General features: G+C 51.7%; 1 protein-coding gene across 6 annotated transcripts in view; it reads right to left on the reverse strand.

Annotated features, from left to right (window-relative positions):
* LOC104146876 (E3 ubiquitin-protein ligase RNF180) overlaps positions 1-5675 on the reverse strand; it is a 71761-nt gene extending 66086 nt beyond the window's left edge. For 2 of the 6 annotated variants that reach the window (XM_068925491.1, XM_068925487.1), the window contains exon 1: positions 5351-5403. The gene's annotated coding sequence lies outside the window, so the exon portion shown is untranslated. Of the gene's footprint in view, positions 1-5350 lie in introns of all 6 variants that reach the window. The other 4 variants (XM_068925488.1, XM_068925486.1, XM_068925490.1 and 1 more) reach the window with 4 other exon arrangements.
* Positions 5676-6000: the final 325 nt, after the last annotated feature.

A 6000-nucleotide genomic window follows, 5' to 3' on the forward strand; every position in this document is an offset into this window, starting at 1 on the left:
CCTAGCAATGATGTCTGCCAGCTCCCTCAGTACTCGAGGGTGCATCCCATCAGGGCCCATGGACTTGTGGGTGTCAGGTTTGCCTAAAGGATCTCTAACACCATCCTCCTTGACCAAGGCAAAGTCTTCCTTTCTCTAGAGTTTCTCCCTGGCCTCCAGGGTCCAGGATTCCTGAGGGCTGGCCTTAGCAGTGAAGACTGAAGCAAAGAAGGCATTCAGTATCTCTGTCTTCCCTGTATCCTTTGTCACCAGGGCCCCTGTCCCACTCAGCAGCAGGCCCACATTTTCCCTAGTCTTCCTTTTGTTACTGATGCAATTGAAGCCCTTCTGGCTGTCCTTGACATCCCTTGCCAAATTTAACTCCAAATGGACCTTGGCCTTCCTTGTCGCATCGTTGCATACTCTGACAATGTCCCTATGTTCATCACAAGTGGCCTGTCCCTGCTTCTACCTTCTGTAGACTTCCTTCTTCTGTTTGAGATTTGCCAGGAGTTCCTTGTTCATCCATGCAGGTCTCCTGTCCCTTTACTCGACTTCTTGCTCATTGGGATGCACTGCTCTTGAGCCTGGAGGAAATGACCCTTGAGTATCAATGAGCTCTCTTGGACTCCTCCTCCTTCTAGGGCCTGATCCCACGAGATTCTTCCAAGAAGGTCCCTGAAGAGGCCAAAGCTGGCTCTCCTAAAGTCCAGGGTTGCAATCCTACTTATTGCCCTGCTCCCTCCTCGCAGGATCCTGAACTTCACCATCTCATGGTCACTGCAGCCAAGGCTGCGCCCAACCTTCACATTTCCAATCAGTCCTTCCTTGTTTGTTAGTACAAGGTCCAGCAGCACACCTCTCTTCCATCACCTGTTGTGAGGGCAACTGCTCTCAGGAAGCAGGAAGCTCCTAGATTGTTTGTGCCTTGCTGTGTTGTTCCTCCAGCAGATGTCAGGGTGCTTGAAGTCCCCATGAGAATTAGAGCCTGTAATTGTGAGGCTACTTCCAGCTGTCTGTAAAAGGCCTCATCTACTTCCTCTTCCTGGTCAGGTGGCCTGTAGCAAACACTCAGAACAGTGTCACCCTTATTAGTCTGCCCTTTAATCCTTACTCATAAGCTCTCAACCCGCTCATCACCCACCCCAAAGCAGAGCTCCATACACCATTCCAGGTGTTCTCTCACATAAAGGGCAACTCTACCACCTCACCTTCCTGGCCTCTCTTTCCTAAAAAGTATGTGCCATTCATGACAACATTCCAGTCATGCAAGCTGTCCCACCATGTCTCTGTAATTGCAATGAGATCAAAGCCTTGTGACCACAAACAGATCTCTAACTCTTCCTGTTTATTCCCCATGCTGCGTGCATTGGTGTACAGGCACTTCAGAGAGGTATTCAAGCATGCCAGTTTCCCTGGAGGGGTGCAAGACGACACCCAATAGTCATGTCTTGTAGGCACCTCCTTGGCTGCATGCACTTGCTGGAGGTATCCCCACTTGAGCCCTGTTTTGCTGTCTGGGTGGTCTCTATAACTCTCCCCTTCCTCCTTCTTTCCTAGTTTAAAGCTCTCCTTGCCAGGTTGGCCAGTCTGTTGGCAAAGATGTGTGTGGCCCGTTTAGTGAGGTGGATCTCATCTCTCCCAAACAGTTGTCAATCCTCAGACAGGGTCCCATGGTTATAGAAACCAAAACTCTGTTGCCAACACCAGCAACTCAGCCAGTTGTTTACTTGGAGAATCCATCTATTCCCCCTCTCATCCTTCACCCTAACTGGCAGGATTGACCTGCGCCCCCCAGACCCTTTAACATCATCCCCAGAGCACTGAAATCCCATTTGATAGTTTCCAAGTTGCCCTTGGTATCATTGGTGCCCACACGGAACAGTAGCAGTGAGTAACAGTCGGACGCACGGACAAACCTCAGCAGTCTTTCCATGACATCGCTGATTTGAGCTCCCGGCAGGCAACAAACCTCTCTAGTCAAGTGGTTAGGTGGGCAGATTGGTGCCTCTGACCCCTGCAGCAGGGAGTCACCCACAACAATCTCTTGCTTCTTCTTCCAGGTGATCCTGCATGGCATAGGGTTTCTTGGCTCTGTTGCTTCACTTGAAGCCACTGCCAGCTCCTCCTCAGCTTTAAGGGCACTAAAACTGTTCGTCAACTGCAAGTCTTCAGAAGGAGCAAGAGCCTTTCTCCTCATATGAGGAGTGACCAGTTTCCAGCCTTCTTCTTCTACAGACTTACAACTTACTGTTTTACATGGCACAGAAGCCCCCTGCATCTCCACTGCAATGGGGTTTTGAGACTCCTGAAGCTGTAGGGTTTCTGAGAATATCCTATCTACCTCTTGCTCATCTTCACAGATGATATGCAGCCTTCTTACTTCCTCCTGTAACTCGCTGACCTGGCAACAGAACTCATCAAGAACAACATACCTTCTGCAGAAGAAATGATTGGCATCCCCAGCTTCACAGAGAGGTCCAAGGTACTCCCCCCTGCAACATGAGACCTGCAGAGCTACATCCACCACCAGAAGATCTGCCTGGGTGGAAGCCTCTGACACAGCTACTGCAGCAACTCCAACAGCTACCAGGGAATGAACTCTGCAGTGTGTCAAAACCATACCTGAAGGAGCAAACACTACTAAAATTGGAGATGAAGGGGCCTTCTTGCACCCTTCTGCACGAAGGGCTACACGAACTGCTGCGTTTGTACACTGCCTCTGTTCAAACTACTGCCTCTATTTGCTGCCTCTGTTAGCTGCGCTCTCTGCCTGGCTCTTATATAGCTCTCCCTAGCACTGACTCACCGGGTGCTTGACCCAGGCAAATCAAGGGCTAGCGAGAACAAAGGCCCCAACTCCCTCTGATCGGGGCAACTAACAAAGCTTGTTAGCAGCAGCTACACCTAGCTAGAGCTTCCCAGGAGAAGTTAAGGCCCTCAGTAGCTACCCTTGCTTAGCTCTCCTTTCCTGTCAGCAGCAAGCACCCTCTAGTTCCTCAGAGGGCCGCCAGAAAATCCCCACAACTTCCAACAAGTTTCTCAGAAGTTCTAAGCAGATCCCAGACCCTGCTGTGCAAACTGCTGCATCTGTTCACCGCCTCTGTTAGCTGTGCTGTGTACATTTAATAAGCCCTCACTTCAAGCTTGTCTTTGGGCCAAATAAATCCAATTCTTTTACTCTTTCCTCACACATGATGCTTTCTTAATCCCCAACTGTCACTGCTATTCTGTGAACTCTTTCAAATGCATCAGCTATTCTTACACTGCAGTGTTCAAATCTTCATACAGAACTCAAAATGAAGTACTACTAGCACTGAGTAGCCTGGACAGACTATATACATTTCTAGCTATACTGCTGTTTATGTATCCTAATACGATGTTACTAAACAGGTGAACAACATAACACTTGATTATTCAAGCAAAAAAAAAAAGAAAAGAAAAGAAGGGGGAATGCCTTGTTAAGGTGAAAACTAACACAAAATTCACTAGGTCCTTTTGAAATTGTTGTTTCTTATATTTATAAGGACAGGAAAGGCTGAAAGAATAACAAACAACTTTAATAAGCAACTTCTGCATGAGATCTTTACAAGTTTCTGATTCACAAACGCTCCTTGAGATGTTACGGGGAGAAGAAATAGGAATTACAGTCCCCCGCCCCCATCTGGAAAACTTATGAACACCACCACAGAAAGCTAATGGAACTATTCACAAAGAAAGCACTGAAACTTGGGTGAAGAATGAAGTAACAGACATAGCAACTAGCGAAACGGTTCAGAGCTGATCAGCTTCCTGTTTATTCACAGCTTCTTGAATGGGACTCTCCCTTTTGGCATCCTCTCGCTAGTAGGAGGTGTGTGTGTCTGTGTGTGGTTTTTTTAAAAGTTCCCTTTGATATTTACACTGAAGTTTCTTATACAATCCAAACTGTATAGTGTATATAGCTTTGGCCATTTCTTGTCAAAAAATTGCTTACACTGTAAAGCCCAAGAAATTTCTTAAATGCATAAAGTGAAGGACTAAACATAAAAACCTATTTCTGTTGAAAGCTTGCTCCACAATTGCTCTCCAACTAGTTTCCCCTTCCTCCCTAAAAGCATAAAAATAAGCAAAGTAGTGCAGCAAGCCAAGTGGTTCTCAATGCTTTTTTGTTCAAGCCATCCATGACCTTTCAGGAGACTGCAGCCAGAAAGACAATAGTGATTAGGCCGCACGAAGAAATTAGGGCACAGGAACTTGAGCTTTAGTTACTGGGAGTTTCAAAGAAATGGTAGATGAGTACCAGCTCTGAAGTAAGGCGACAAAGAGAAGTTATATTAGCTGTCTTAGCCAGTAGACATCTGGACCAGAAGCTCCTGCTCCCAGAACGAGATGAACTCATACGTAAGGCTGGACAGAGAAATGATCCTTGAAGCTAATAAGGTACATGTAAACACTGGCTGCTGGCCTGCAATCTCACAAGTACTTCTGCTTAAAGAGACACCTTTAAAAGAATATTTAACCTGCATTTCTCAATGTCTGCAATAAAGTCACGCTTTGATGGGAAGGCAGAAAAAAAATTGCCCCCAGGTTGCCAGAGAAGCAAAGCAGCAAGATGAGTAAATTGCCATACAATCTGCTCCTGTTGGACTACGAACTGTACTTTGTTCTACCATTGCAGCTATTGTGTGATCAGCTTTCCGATGACGGTCTGCTCGTTGATGAGAGGTGGTGGCTACTGGGTGACACTGTTTCTCTTGTAGCGAGAGCAGCCCACATAATTACAAGGCAGTTAATGGAAAAATAGGAAGGAATACATATTACTTGCAACATGTGTGTAATTTGCTAAAAAATCCCACTGCCTGCTACCAAAGTCAACAGGTCTGTAAGACTCAGCAAGACAGTGCCAAGCGTTTAAACCGCTTTGGCAAAGACCAAACATAATGGGAAAATGCAAAAAGACCTAGTGAAGCAGAAACTTCCCTGGGGCGATCCCACAGCGTGCTCCACGCTCTCCCACACCGAAACATCCACTAGTGTACAAAATAAAGGACTAAACAAACAGGAACACTACGAGCCTAACAACAACCCTCGGCCGCAAGTCACCGCCTAGCGCAGCGCCAGCGCCAGCGCCTGCCCCAGGCCGGCCCCGGGCGGCCGGGAGGGCCGCGGCCCGGCCGGGAGGGAGGGAGGCCGCGCAGGCCCCGGCTCGCTGCCCGGAGGCAGCTCGGCTCTCGGGGCGCTGCCAGCCAGGAGAAGCGCGGGATCGCCGCGCTCCGCCGGGGCCGAGCAGACGGCCCTGCGGGAGGCGCCCGCTCCCCCTGGCGGGGAGGTCCGTCTGTCTGTCTGTCTGTCTGTCCCCCTGTCCCCCTCCCCCCGCCGCCGCGCTCACCCCGCACCGCACAGGCGCCGCCGCGCTCCGCTCCGCGCCGCTTACCGGGTCGCGCTGCGCGAGGCTGCCAGAAGGAGGAGGAGGAGGAGGAGGAGGCGGCGGCGGCGGCGGCGGCGACGCCGCGCGCGGGAGGGGGAAGGGGTTGCGCAGCAGCAGCAGCTGCCGTTGCTTCTCCAGCGAACGGGAAGAGATGGGAGACAAACGGCTGCGGAAAGCGCTCCGCTCCGCTCCGCCGGGCGCGGCGCCAGCCGGTCGGTCGGTCGGTCGGCCGGCGCAGCCCCCGCCGCCCCGCTAGCCGTGGGGCCGCTCAGGCGGCCCTTGCGCCCCCCGCGAGGTGTGGGAGGATAAACAGCGCGTAACCCCGCTGCCCCTCCTCCCCCGGAGGGGGAAATGGTGCCGCCCTGGCGCTGGGCGGGTGCGCTGTGGGGGGGCGCCCCGCACTGGGGGTGGGGGGGGAGCGGCTGCGCGCCCCGGGCCGGCGGTAGCCGCGGGGCTCCTGCGCGGCCCTCGCCCCGGGGGACGGCGACGGCGCCCGGCGCCCTGCGGCGCCGAGGGCGGCCGTCCTCTGCTTTGCTGCCGGGGGAGAGGGAGCGGCTCGACCCCTGTGGGAGGGTGTGAGGAAATGCCGAGGTGAATGGTCACGGTAATAA

Source organism: Struthio camelus, chromosome W (genome assembly GCF_040807025.1).
Source record: "Struthio camelus isolate bStrCam1 chromosome W, bStrCam1.hap1, whole genome shotgun sequence".
Classification (NCBI taxonomy): domain Eukaryota; kingdom Metazoa; phylum Chordata; class Aves; order Struthioniformes; family Struthionidae; genus Struthio; species Struthio camelus.